At 33.3% G+C, this 14,100-nt stretch overlaps 2 protein-coding genes across 2 annotated transcripts in view; both read left to right on the top strand.

Annotated features, from left to right (window-relative positions):
• LOC140450276 (probable ATP-dependent RNA helicase DHX35) overlaps positions 1–14,100 on the top strand; it is a 332,996-nt gene that overhangs the window by 49,116 nt on the left and 269,780 nt on the right. The window lies entirely within an intron of this gene.
• Positions 1–14,100, top strand: part of Cpes (Ceramide phosphoethanolamine synthase) — a 50,221-nt gene that overhangs the window by 19,267 nt on the left and 16,854 nt on the right. The gene's annotated exons all lie outside the window — the stretch shown is intronic.

The following is a 14,100-nucleotide window of genomic DNA, read 5'->3' as shown; positions in this document are numbered from 1 at the left end:
ATAGAGTATAGTACAGGCAATTATTTTAAAAATAGTTTTATATGTTAATTTTAGGAATTTTAAAATTATCCACTTCAATTGTTGAGTAGTGTATATTCAGTTGTCTATTTTTGTATCGTCCCTTGATATTTTTTTTATTCCTATTGTCTTATTTTGCTCCTATATTTTTTGTTTACCTATCCTACCACAAGTATCCTTTTCTATCCTTTTTTGTTTAAAATCCTACTACAAGTCTCCCATTTGCATGAGTAATGATAATTGATTAATCAATTCAAATCTTACATAAATTCTTAGATAAGATAACAAAACAGATGTTGGTCCTACCAAGATAGTATTTTTTGCAAAATATTTCTAATATATGATTCATATCGTTTTCCTGTCCTTTTACCCATTATCATATATATTTGTTTCAAACTTTTGAGAAATGTATAAACTTAAATTCGAAATTAAAAATTGTCTGAATTTAAACATGATTTCATAACTGAAAAATATTGAAGTAAATATAACATTTTTTTGTGGCACTTGTCTGGTTGTGACTGTACAAAGTTAGTCATCTTTCAGGTCATTTTTAACATCACTGTCCGCAATCAGGTTTAACTATACTGTCCTTAATGTTCTTCGAGGTCGGTAACGATTTATAATACTGATTAATCTCATCCGGGATGACTCCTGATTGGCAGAGCTTTAACAGATCCTGTTTTTTGAACGGATAAGCCGTGGTTTGGGTATGCCCTTTTAGTCTATTCTAAAGTCTATTTCGCTTAGATTAACAGAGCCACATTTACCAAAAATATTTTTTTCTTTTTAGTGAGAACTGTCGTCGTACATTTACAACACTATGCCTGGTTTGGATTTTAAATATTTCATAAATTTTTCGCCAATATTTATGTTTTTTGTCCTATTTTTCATTACTTTTGACAGCGCCTCTAAGTCACAAAAGTCCTTATACTTCTACAATATAATGTTTCTTATCAGATCTACATATCCTAGCCACATGGAAAATATTAAGCCAGTCATACATGGTGTAAACTCATGATTAAAAGAATAACAGGTGTGATATTGCGCAGGCCACTGTCAGCAGATCCCGTACTCTTGACGTCACAATGAGAGTGGCCGTCATTGTAATATATCTGTTTATAATGGGAACTTTATTAATTTTTTAACTTTTGGCTTCTTTGGTAAGCTTGTTGTCAATTTTATGGTGTTTTGTGAGATTTAAGTTGATTTATGGGCTTTTTAGTGTGAAAAAATTATTATTAGGAATATTTTGAACTCTTTATTTTTTTATATTTTATATTTTTTAAGTGACGATTAAGTGATAGTGGCTTTGTAGGTATACCTACTTTATATGGACAATATTTTGGTGTTTTAAAAGTTATAAATAAGGTATGTTTAATTATTAAGAAAAATAGTAAAGGGAAACAAAGCTTACCTTTTATTCTTAAAGAAGATATGAGAAATAAGAGAAAATTAAACAAAAAAGTAACTTAAAACCTTGTTTTTTATTTGTTTTGTCGATTTTATTACAGATAATTACTGATAACTTATTCTCATCTGTTTACGTGCAACTAGACGAGGACTCGATCCCCTCCTTGAGACTGGCGCCAAATAAGACAAGCCAATAAAAAGAGAGCTCGTAAAATTTACGAAGATTACCTTCCTAGGATTAAAAAGCGAAGAATACAAAAAAAAGTTTAAATAAAATTCACAAATTTATTTTACAGGTTAATTTTTTTTTACTGTATTGTTTATTAATTTTTTCAATCCAAATAATAAAACGCCTATATTTCAATAAATCCGAAATAGTTCAATAGAGACTCCAATTTTATTGCCAATTAAAAATGAAGTGTGTTCCGATGTGCTTACGGGAATATTTAAAATCACTCTCATTGTGACGTCATGCGCGAACTTGTCCCAATTTCGCGCTCGGGAGTATCATACCTGTTATTCTTTGTATCGTGGTGTAAACTTAATTACTTTGTCCCATTTCAATAGCATGCTATCTACTCCGTTGTAGCTATGTCCACTTTTGAGAAATTTCTGTTCTACCACAGATAAGTTAGGATTTGTTTGTTCTAAATACATAAGCAAGGCAGTTCATCTGTGGATAGTTTATTGATATATCTTAATAGAAATGTACAGATTGCCAGGCTTTTTTCTTTTCCTGTTAAGCTCGGTCCATTAACAGCCATCTACTGAAGGATTATGTACGTATCTACAAATTATTATCGATGCGCAATATCGTACTACGTTGAGAGCTAAGTACAGTCGTCACAATCTAGTACAGGGAAAATAACCAAACTATCACTTGTTTGGTTTTGGCCGAACTAGAATATTGTAAATAATAAAATAATATTTTATTTTAACATACAACTGCACATATTAATTTTGGCTGAATAAAAGTGCCATTATTAGAGTTAGTTTTTTAACCCTTTCTGTTTCCTATATTTAAAATCTGTTTGAACTTGTCTGGTTTTGTCAGTAGGTTCTTTGAAAATTTTTGAGTCCAAAGGCTAACTTAACTCAAAATCGACAAAAACTGGAAATAACTTGTTTTGGCAAAAAACCGATGATATATATCTATATGGTAAATGAAAATTACTAAGTTCTGGGGATATGGTTCCGTTCGAGTTCGGCATCCCAATCTGCCTACTCCCCTCACTCGTGACGTACCAGTATCTTGTTCTCCAGAAATATGAGAACCGTCAAACGGCACTGAGGTCTCAATTTGCCTACACCTCAGTGTCGAATGACGACCGATCTTACTATGTGTAGCTGCTTTTGTACTCTCAGTGTGCGCGGAAGCGGTATGCGCGGAAACGGTCTGAGCGGGATTGGTTGGGGCCACGGTTCGTAGACTTACTACGGTTGCCTCTTCCGACTGGGGTGGGGATGCTTGAGTTACGTCACCAGAGTACACAAGCAATATATTCATAAAATTTATCATAAATATAACCTACATTAATATAAAACAAATGGTTCGTAATTTATACGTATATATTATATCGTAAATTTTTACTGATAAATAGTTCATTTGGAGTTAAAGTAAACGTCCATAAATAAGTAAGGTGAACTGAACTGAATAAGTCGTAAATCACTTCTATACGATTTAGCTAAAAATTGTCGATACTCACAATACAGTAGGCAACAGGTGGAACAGGTAGTGACGTTCGTTTATAGAACGCTCTCAATAAAGGCACTTGACACGTTGTCCTCGCAACAGGTACTTGGGACGGCAGGTACGGTAACGAATTTCGGTCTTCAATCCATAATCTCTCAAATTGATTGAGTAGAGATGAATGATCGTAGAGGTAAATGAAAGCGTCGAACAGCAGAGACGAATGTAGGTAGAGATGAATGATTGTAGAGATGAATGAACGTAGAGACGAATGATGAAACGAATAATCGGCAAACAGAAGTGACTTCGTTCCTTCGAATTGGAAGACGTTGCCGTTTGATGGAGACAAACCGCTTGCCACAGGAACCAACTCGAAAAATAAATTCGAATTCTGTTCTTAGGCAAGCCAAAGATAAAAAAGGAGTGGGAGTATTGGCTGAAGAGTACCACGCAAAAATGATATTTAAATGGCAAGGCTAGTGTGGTCATTTTTGTAACCTAACCACTATCTCCCGACAGGAATTATACTTTCACCGAAAACCAACTCTTCTGCTTTTCTAAGAAGGTAGACCGGGTATTTCACAATAGGCACTGATTCCTTTGTTACTAGCAAAGATTTCTATTTAGCAAAGGATAGATAAAAAGAACAGGGAACATTTGGCGAAATATTTCATTGTTAAAAAAAGCGTAACGAATCGCTCGTTGCTGTTGGGTTATCTTTAATGCTTTTAACAAAATATATAGACATAGGCGGCGTGAAAGTAATTTTCTAAGGGGAATAATTTAAAGAAATTTTAAACATGCTTCAAATGTAATGTTTAAAGTTTAATAAAGTGCCGAGTCAAACAAATAGCCGAAATGTGTAAGCAATAAATATATTTATGCAAGCATTGTATTATTCATTTATGTTTACCAGTAGCTTGTAAACAATAAATAAAAATTACTAATGGTAAGTATGGTTTTCTTGTTCAAGTAGAGCAATTTAAAACATTTTTATTTATCGTCGATCACGAAACAATCTGGACTTTGATCCCATATCCATATCCCTCCGACATCCTTATCGCTCGAAAAAACAAAGTTTTTTTAGGACCTCACCAGTGTTGAACGGGGTTTGACTGGAAAAAGGTTTTGTTGAGTGGAACCAAATGTATATTTTAAAACCGTTATTTATAACATTAATTAAAATCCACAATGTATGTGTGGTTTTTTGTTTAAATGAAATATTGCAATTTAACAAACATTCTGTAATTAATCAGATTCTCCATAGCCTATGCCAATATTTTCTGAATGTGTCGACCTTTTCTCGAAATGGTTCGTTTAAGTTCACCAAGTAATAAATCTTCTGTTTCTTTTAATTATTTTGGGCGTACATGCTATTGTAATAAAAAGCTTTAGGTAAACTAGTAAACAATTAACAACCCTAATATACAAACACAATGAAACATACATAAACACTTTTGTGAAGTGTACGAATCTCCAAAATTAGTTTCATTTATGGTTTTCGCGTCCAAAAGTGTAAACGTGTGTAGTGAGGCAAATTTTAAAAGTGCATTTATAGTGTAATTTTATTACGTAACCCATGACTTCGTTAATTTGTATATATCGCAATGTCCAAACTAAGTGCGTGGATTCAGCCATATCCTGAATTAAAGCTGGATTGAAGAAAAGTCGAGCTTGCTCTAAAATTGTAACTATTTTTATTTTAAGACAAGTAAGTAATTAGTTTAAGACAAGTAAGTTTAAGACGATTGTCAACGCATGTTTCGGTAAAAAAAACGTGTGAATAAGCTTTGGCTTTTTGTTTCAGATTTCTTCTGATAGAAAAGTTTTAATCGATCAGCATGCAAAGAAACCTCGCCTTAAAAAGTGTGAAAAAACTCCTACACGGGCCGAATTCAAAAGGCAATTGACAATGGCACAGTGCTTAGAGACTCAAATAACCGAGCTGCAACTTTTTAACCAATATCTTTGCGATGCCTTGTTATCTTCGGAAGTTTCACTTTCAAAAGTGAATAATGCCACTTTTATCTCTTTTTTGCAGAAATATTTAAAATTTAACATTTCCGATGAAAGTACCTTAAGAAAGAAATATATCGAGATTTGCTATGATGAGACATTAAGAGAAATTCGAAGATATTTAATATAAGCCGATAACTCGATTTATTTTATAGTTGACGAAAGTACTGATTCACGGGGTGGTATATGGCGCATTTCATGATAGGGGTTTTACAGGAAAACATAAAAAATAAATCTCACCTTACTGCGTCAAAGAATTTGGAGAAAACCAACAATTTGACCATAACACGTTTTGTTCAAGATGAGTTGTCCCGTTTTTTTTTTACCGGAAAGTATACCATGTGATATAAAGTTTTACAATGCAAGCTATATGGTAAAGGCAACACTGAAGTTACTGACGATACTCTTACTAACTGAAGATACTCTATAGCAATTTAATGTCGCGGAAGAAATAAGACGAAATTTTCCACATGTTAATGATTTGATAAATAATATCAAAAAACTTTTTATAATATTGTCATTATGAGTTCAATTTTATAAAGAAAGTCTGGGTAATATTCCATTAACGCCTTTACTTGTTATCACGAAATGGGACACTTGGTTACAAGCGGCATTTTTTATGTGGAGTATTTTTAAGGAATAAAAAGTTATAATTACAGAACTAACAGATTACACTTCCGTAGGTCTGGAGGAATGTAAACGCCTTGTTCAATTACCTAATTTACCTCAGAATCTAGAATATATACGCTTAAATATAAAATTTCTTGTTGAAGACAAACTTGAAGAAAAACATTTGACTCTTTGTGAATAAGTCGATTTGATTAATCATATTAAAGAATCTTTTCGTATGGTTAAAGGAAATGTAGACATATCTGTAGGAAATAAATTGCAAAATGTTTTAAACAAAAACTCAGGATTTTCTGTTTCGAAAAAAGTTGCGACAGTTCATCAAGGTGATCCTGTACCAGATCTTAACCTAATGTCTTCCAACATAAACAAGTTTAAAAATGCACCAATAACTTCCGTTGATGTTGAAAGAATTTTTTCTATTCATAAACATACACAGAATATTTTAATTGCAAATTTTGAAAAACAAAATTGTTTTGATAACGATAACACTAGTTTGTGAAATTGCCTATCTACTTATAGGTATGTATAGTTAATGTATTTCTTAAAATATTGTTATTTTGTGTATTATATTAAAACAAAATAAATGTCTACATTGTATTTCAATCTTACTGCAGTTTTAATCTATATAAAAAATACGACTTTTTAAATACTAGCATAAAGGCATTTTAGATTATTATTATTATTATATGAATTGGTTTTAAAATACAAAATTTATGAATAAGACAATAATTAACGTCTGCGTATTTGCATATATTACGCATCTTCTTTCAAAAATTTTTCATACTTACGCCAAGTTTGTAGGAGAGGGTAGTACACAATGAGACGAAAAACACATTTTTATTTCTGACATTGACATTTTTTAATTTGTCTACAAACTGAGTTAACCAGACATCAATATGATTATTTCCTTAATATAATTTGAAATAAATATTCCCTCATGAGTGAAGAAACAAACTCTATGATTATTTTTCTATCGGTCTACATCTGTCTCATTGTGTACCATAGGTGGTACACAATGAGTAAAGTGCTGGTACACAATGAGTCAAGTGGTATTATTTCAATAATTATGCGAAAATGGTTGCGTTTCGATTTAATTTGAGCTTCTTACCACTCCCTGACACGTGTTTCTGGGTCTTCCCGTCATCAGAGAGAGCTTGTAAGAAAACTCAAACTATTTACACATTTAACTTCATATTTCAATAATTTGTTAAAGTAAATACATAGAGTGTAGTCTTTATTATTGAAAATAGCAATTTTACAGGTACAATAGTAAAACTGAAATGAAAGAAAATTTTAACGGATCTTAATACTGTCAAACTTTACATCAAATTTGAAATAAGATGCAAGGCGCTTATTTTTGTGATCTACAGTTTTTAGTTTTGGTAGAATTGATACAACGTCTAACCTTGCTTCTGCAGCAATGTCTTCAACTAAAGGAAAAATAAAACAGCCTTGAAGCTTACCACTTTTTCTTAAAAATGACACTTTAAATTCATTATCGTCTAGTGTCTTGAGAACTTTAGCAACATAAAATATATTGTTTTCAAATTTCACTAATACAAAACTATCAATGGAAATTTCTGTACTAGCATCAATGCCATAATCGTCTTCCAACTGTAAATTTTTACATTCATCGCCAGAAGAATCATCGTAATTGATTAGTTCTTCACTCTCCTCGGATGAAGTGCTATCACTTCGTTTATTTTATTATTTGGTTATTCTGACGAGTCATTTGTTTGGTTGTTGCTTGCAGTTTTAACTGATCCAAGTCAGGTGTGTTAGTTAAAATTGCACTCTTTTTAGTTTTCCTTGCCTTCACATCTTTTCTCTTTTCTGCTCTTGAAAATCCTTTAAACTCATGAGGGGAGATGAAAGAACTTGAATTCGCAGATGATACTATTGACTTAGAGTTTTGAGACATTATCGGTTTTTCGGGTGTCCTTGGTGGGGATACTTCTTGATTTTCAGGTGTCTTCGATGAGGATGATATAACTTGATTGGAAAGCACACTAGACATTTCTGTCAACTCTGGTTGTGGATTTGGCTGTTCAGTTTCATTTGGTCTATCAGTCACAGAACTGCCAATGAAGTCAGCTTCAGAAGAAATGTCTCTATTAAGGGGAAAAATTCCCGTTTTATTAAAACCTGACATAATATTAGTAGGTGTTAATGCTTTCATATGTGCCTCTCCTACACATTGGGCTATCTGGTATATTGAAATATGTTTACCAGGATGGTCCAGCAACCATGAGTCTATAGCGGCATTGTAATACGCTTTAAAGGGAGAGAAAATTGAAACATCAAGGAGTTGCAGTTTGTTACTACAATGTGGAGGCAGAGTCAGTATGATTACACCATTATCCTTTGCCAGTTAAACAACTTGATATGTTACGTGACTCTCATGATTGTCGTAGATCAGTATGGAATGGTTTTCATTTGAACTGTTGCTAAACTTGATGAAATGTTTCATAGCGTCGACAAACAGCTGGCTATTCATCCATCCACTTGGATTTGCCAAACCCAGTGTGCCAGGTGGAGCTCCTTGTGTCATATGCTCCTTATAATATTTCCTTGAAAGAAACCATAACAGGAGACAAAAACGTACCATTCGCACATACAATTACACATTTAGTAATAAGAATACCCCTTTCACAGCTAGTACAACTATTCAGCTGTTTGACACCTTTCTCCGCCAGGACTTTCTTAGGTTTCTGCACTGTTGTTGTAGTCTCATCAAGGTTATATATCCTGATATTAGACACAGCTGATGGATATCTAGAATAAACGGCATGTAAATTGTCGAAGAACTTGTTGACATTGTGTGGATTAAATGATGTTAATCTTGATAAACTGCAAGCCTCTGGTTGACGTATACTGAGGTTCCCACGTCTATTTAAAAATGAACTGAACCATTGGAGTCCGGCTATTTTATCTTTGATCCAATTCGCTGGAACTGGAATATTGTTTTTAATTGCCATATCATACGCTACCTTTCGTGCTTGAATGGTTGTTAATCCGTAGTTCATTTTGCTACAAGTTTTGATATAGTCACACAGAGAAATTTCCTGTTCCTCTGAAAACACACGTCGTACAGCATAATTGGGTTCCATTCGATCATCATCTGGATTAGTACGTTGTTTTGCGACATATCTTTGTAATGCATCTTGTACGGCACTTGCCATATCATCGGAGCTGAATGTCGCTCGACTCCTTGGTTTTTCTTTGTGCATCATGTCTGTAACAAACATAAAAATCATTCTTCTTATACAACTGAATCATTATAGCATAAATACTTGGTACAAATTTTAGTAGTACACAATGGGACAGTCTCATTGTGTTCTATCACCCGGTGCCTCATTGTGTACCAAGTAGCATTGTTGTAAACAAATGCAAATAATAATATTATTTAATTTTTAGTTTTGAGACACGACTATTTGAGGCTAGACTAACTTCTGTGGTATTTCACGCATACACTTGCAAATTGACACAATTCAACAATTAGTTCTGTTAAGTCAACAAAACTATATAAAAAGTAACTTATTAACTTAATTAAATAGTTTATCACTGTAACTTTTACGAGGTCACGATTGAAATGGTGGTGTTTTGACTGGCGCTGTAAAATGACATTTCTGAGATAATGTTGGTTGCAGAATTGAAACTTGGCGGTAAATTAAAAAAAAAAAAGAATGTCTTATTGTGTACCATATCTCATGGTGTACCATATCTCATTGTGTACTACTCTCCCATACATATGCGCATATTTGCTCTGTTTTCTGTTGCATATATTCCGGTCTTTAGCTATGAGAAACCAAAACTTAAAAATTAACGTTTAATAGCAGTATTGTAACTTTTGTTCTTAGAGTAGTGTATTTTTATGTCATATGTCTTATTGTTACACTTCTTGATCGATCGAACGAACTATTAACGCATCGCAGTAAACCAAAAGAACAGTAGTGCAACTCTCTGTGTAGAGCCACCATCTTTTACTTGGAATTGATTTGATTAGTCTACAACATTTCGACACATTTAAAAAGTATTTACTCTATATAAAACAAATATGTTGTGGGGAAATTAGGCAGAACTGAGGATCATGTTTTTACTAACTTAAGTCAATATTGATATTGGCCGTTTTCATTCGTGTCTCTATGTTGGTTACGCCTCCAGATTGTTCCGATGTATTCTTGTTCAATTCCTAACTTTGCGTTTGTCTTACCTAGAACTATTTGCATGTCGTTTTTTTGGTTTTAGGTCATATGTTTGCTCTAGTAATTGGTAAAAAGCTACTATGGTGTCCTCATCTTGTTCATTCGTTGGGCAGTAAACTTTTATTATAGATAAGTTGAAGACGTGAGTCGTATCATACAAATTCGTTCACTAACTGTTTAAAAATCTGTTAGGAAGTGTCTCAGTTTATTATCGACTATAAAAGCCACCCCAAATTCCTTATTTCCTGTATCAAAACCATCACAAGATGGTGTGTCCCGGATACCTTCTTCTAGCCATCTTGTTTCCTGAAATATTGCCAAACCAATCTTGTATCTTTTTAATTTACTGAGCAGGACGCTCAATGGGTCTCTTCAAAGTTCTAACGTACCAAGTCCGAAAAGAGAAATCCATGTTCCGTTGCGAATATCGTTATCTTAATATCCGTCCATTCCGAGGTTTGTTTGTGAGTTTCGTAGTAATGGTTTTTTTCCGGGGATAGGTTACTAGCCTGTCGTCCAACCTTCATCCTTTATCCGTGGAACCGGCACTGGTAGTTACTGATCTACTCAATCCCTCCAGCAGTTGCCAGAGGCGAAGTTATTTTAAAAGCATATATACAAGAAATCCATTTGTAGATAGATAAGAAAGAATCGCCAGGAATCAAATTCACTTCATGCTACTCGACCTGAAGTTTAAGAAATATATAAAATCTGTAAAAACCTACCCTGGTGCAGACATTTATAACAACCACAATCCAGTTGTAATGGACTATAGACCCTAAAGATTTCTTAATTTCGAAAGGGAAAAAGTATTAAGAAAAAGAGATATTGCACAACTAAAGAACCCAAAAGACAGAAAGATATAAGTCTCAATGACTAGAAAGAAATAGAAACGGTAATGAACCCTGTGCGAAATGAAGACATTGAAGAACAGTGGAATTACTTAAAACAAATTTAACCAAGATCAAAGAAAAAAGAAAACATGAATAACTCATAAAATCATGGACCTAATGAATGAGAGGCGAAGGCACAAAACCAACTCAACTGAATCTACTAAATTCAATAAAATTATTAGGAAAATGTCCTGAGAAACTAAAGGAAACTAGATGTGAACAAAATGTCAAGAAATCAAACAACTTCAGGAAAATACGATACATTTAACGTTCATAAATAAAAAAGTAAAAGTTAAAAATAAATGAAATTACAGGCCGATACAGAAATAGACAAAAAACCATTTTAAAAAATAATTATAACGAAATAATTATAAGGACAGAGGACAAACTGACTAAATGGAACGAATAGATCTAAAAACTTTACTACGATTATATACTATATGTCCCAACACTCATAGACAAACAAATAAATGAAAAAGTTACAGAAATATCTACAGAAGTTATTCATGTAATAAAAATACAAAAAATCGACAAAGATGCCAGTTCCACAAAATCAACGTCGAAATACCTAAATTAATTGCAGAAAACTAAAGCAAAAGTCTAGGGTCAGACTGGTTAAAATCAATATTCGTGAAACTACCATACTTAATGGTCCAAGAGACAGGAATCGTAATACAGGAAGGAGAAATAATATTTCCGGTAAAGAAGGTGAAATATTTAGGCGTCATGTTTGTTTTTTAGGAAATATTTGATGAACATGTCAAATATGTCGTCAATAAAGATGATCAAAGAACTGCTGCACTAGCAGGAATTATGCGTAACATAGGAGGACCTAATGCAGAAAATAGATGAATCAGCAGATCGAATAAACAAAAAAAAAGTATAAATTAATATTGGAATAAGCACAAAGGAAAACTTTGTTAAAGGTGGTCTGCGCATACCGGACGGCCTTGACTGTAGCTCGACCTTAGTCTAAAGCTCCGAACTTGGATCATTAGATGCTACGATTTCAATATTTTTTTCTGTGACTCGCAAACAGAAAAGAATAGAGGTCTTCGAAATGTATGTATACAGGAGATACTATGAATTTCATGGAAACAAAAGAAGCAGATGAGTAAACAAAAAGAACTGTTAAACACCATCAAAAATAGAAAAATGTAGTACTTGGGTCATGTATTAAGAGATGAAAGATACGAGTTACTTCGACTCATTGAAAAGGTCTGGTATTGGGTAAAAGGTCAGTAGGAGGACCCCAGAATTCATGGTTTAAGGACCTGAAGAGGTTGGTTGGCCGCTTATCTACACAAATATTTCTTCTGCGGTTTCTAAAACTTGCGATTGCTATTTGTATCGCTAACCTTCGGAAGGAGACGGCTTAATAAGAAGAAGAGTTTGGATTTAGTGAGTTCTTTGACCCGTTTTTCCTTTAAAAAAGTTTTTTGTGTCCATGAATCGACTTCCTTTATATCGAGAAGCACTTGGAACTCCATAAATCGCAATTGTGAAACGTCCAATCACCACAAATTTTTTTTTTGCACAAGAAAATTGCAGGTATGCTGAATTTTGTGTAGCATCAGTTGTATCTAGTTGTTATGAGGTTTCCATAACATTATCACTTTACTAGTCTCGGTATTTTCTGTAAGAATAAGGTAACGTGGTCAAAGATTGCTTGTGACAGTACTTTTTAAATACGTAGCTGCTACATCACCATGTCAATGTGGAACAGTACGACTCAGCTCCAGCAATGTATTATTTTAACAAACGAGTAATAGTTGGAGTGCCCGTCAGCAAGAAAGTTTATGATAGAGATTCTCTCCAAACTGTGAGTATTGCTTCATTAGGCAGAGTCTGACACGATTCACTCTGCGACTTTTTTTGGTTCTGGAGAGTTATTCCCCTAATTTTCCCGAAAATTTTCACCCGTCAGAAAGGAAAATCGGAAAACAAGTTCCGTCAGAGAATATATTCTTTTAATTAAATAGATAGCCACCTAATGTTTTCAGGATACTTTTATTAACAGCAGCAAAAACAACTTTCATGTTATCTGACGGAACTTGTTTTCCGATTTTCCTGTCTGACTGGTGAACATTTTCGGGGAAATTAGAGGAAAATCGCCTCAAAACAAAAGTCACAGAGGCAAATCTTGTCAGACTAGATCTAACAAAGCGATACCCAAAGTTTGAAGAGATTATCTATCATAAACTTTTTTGCCGACGGGCACCCTAACTATAAGACAATGTAAGTTTAATATATCTAACAGTAAAGGTCGTGGCATATTATCGTGCACGTTGCGTTTCCAGCACATAGCGTTTAGTTTCCGAAAAATATAATTTAAATGATTTTAAATATGAATAACGCACACTGTCCGGGACATAGGTCGTAACCGATTGGTAAGGATAATGTGCATTAGATGTCCGTCGTTCTCCCCTTGTTGTTTATTTAGGAACTTGTTTGATTTTGATATAGAGTATTTAAAAAAATAATTTTCGAGGCTATTTTGTCATTTATGCATGTGTTTTTATTGCTTTGTGACAATTAATCACGGAAGTGATAAACAAGTAGGACTTTTGTACGGAAGTGATACCTCTTCTTTTTAAAAATACTTTTTGGTTTGATATGTATGGCTTCGTTAAATGTAGTATTTTGTTTTTTAACTGAAGGTGAAATTAAATTTAAAACATATTTAAACTGAATCCTATTCATTCTAAAATAATTGTTAAACCTATTAATTATTATTAAATTCCTATTAAAAACAGCCTCGAAAATTATTTTTTTTAAATACTCTGTATCAAAATCAAACAAAGACCTAAATAAACAACAAGGCGAAAACGACGGGTATCTAATTAACATTATCCTTACAAACCGGTTACGACTCGTTACGCAGCCGTCGGCATCAGTAAAATATTGTGTTCGAATATACTGAACAAGTGTCTGAAACGCAATGTTCCGGACAGTGTGCGTTGTTCATATTTAAAACCATTTAAATTATATTTTTCGGAAACGATATGTGCTGGAAACGCAACGTGCACGATAATATGCCACGACCTTTAACTCATTATTTATTCATCCGGTATTCAGAAGTGTTAGTTTGGGACACAATGGGTAAGTTTGACATAAGAGACAAGAGTTTGACATAAAAAGAAAATATTTAACATTATATGAAAGAAACTATGTGTTCTTTCTAACATGAAAATTTAAAATTTTTAAAGTCTTTTTGAGAGGGACACTACTGTTTGTT

The sequence above is a fragment of the Diabrotica undecimpunctata genome, chromosome 9 (assembly GCF_040954645.1).
Source record: "Diabrotica undecimpunctata isolate CICGRU chromosome 9, icDiaUnde3, whole genome shotgun sequence".
In the NCBI taxonomy this organism is placed as follows: domain Eukaryota; kingdom Metazoa; phylum Arthropoda; class Insecta; order Coleoptera; family Chrysomelidae; genus Diabrotica; species Diabrotica undecimpunctata.
The sequence above is the reverse complement of the archived record's forward strand: the minus strand, read 5'-3'. Positions and strand labels throughout refer to the sequence as shown.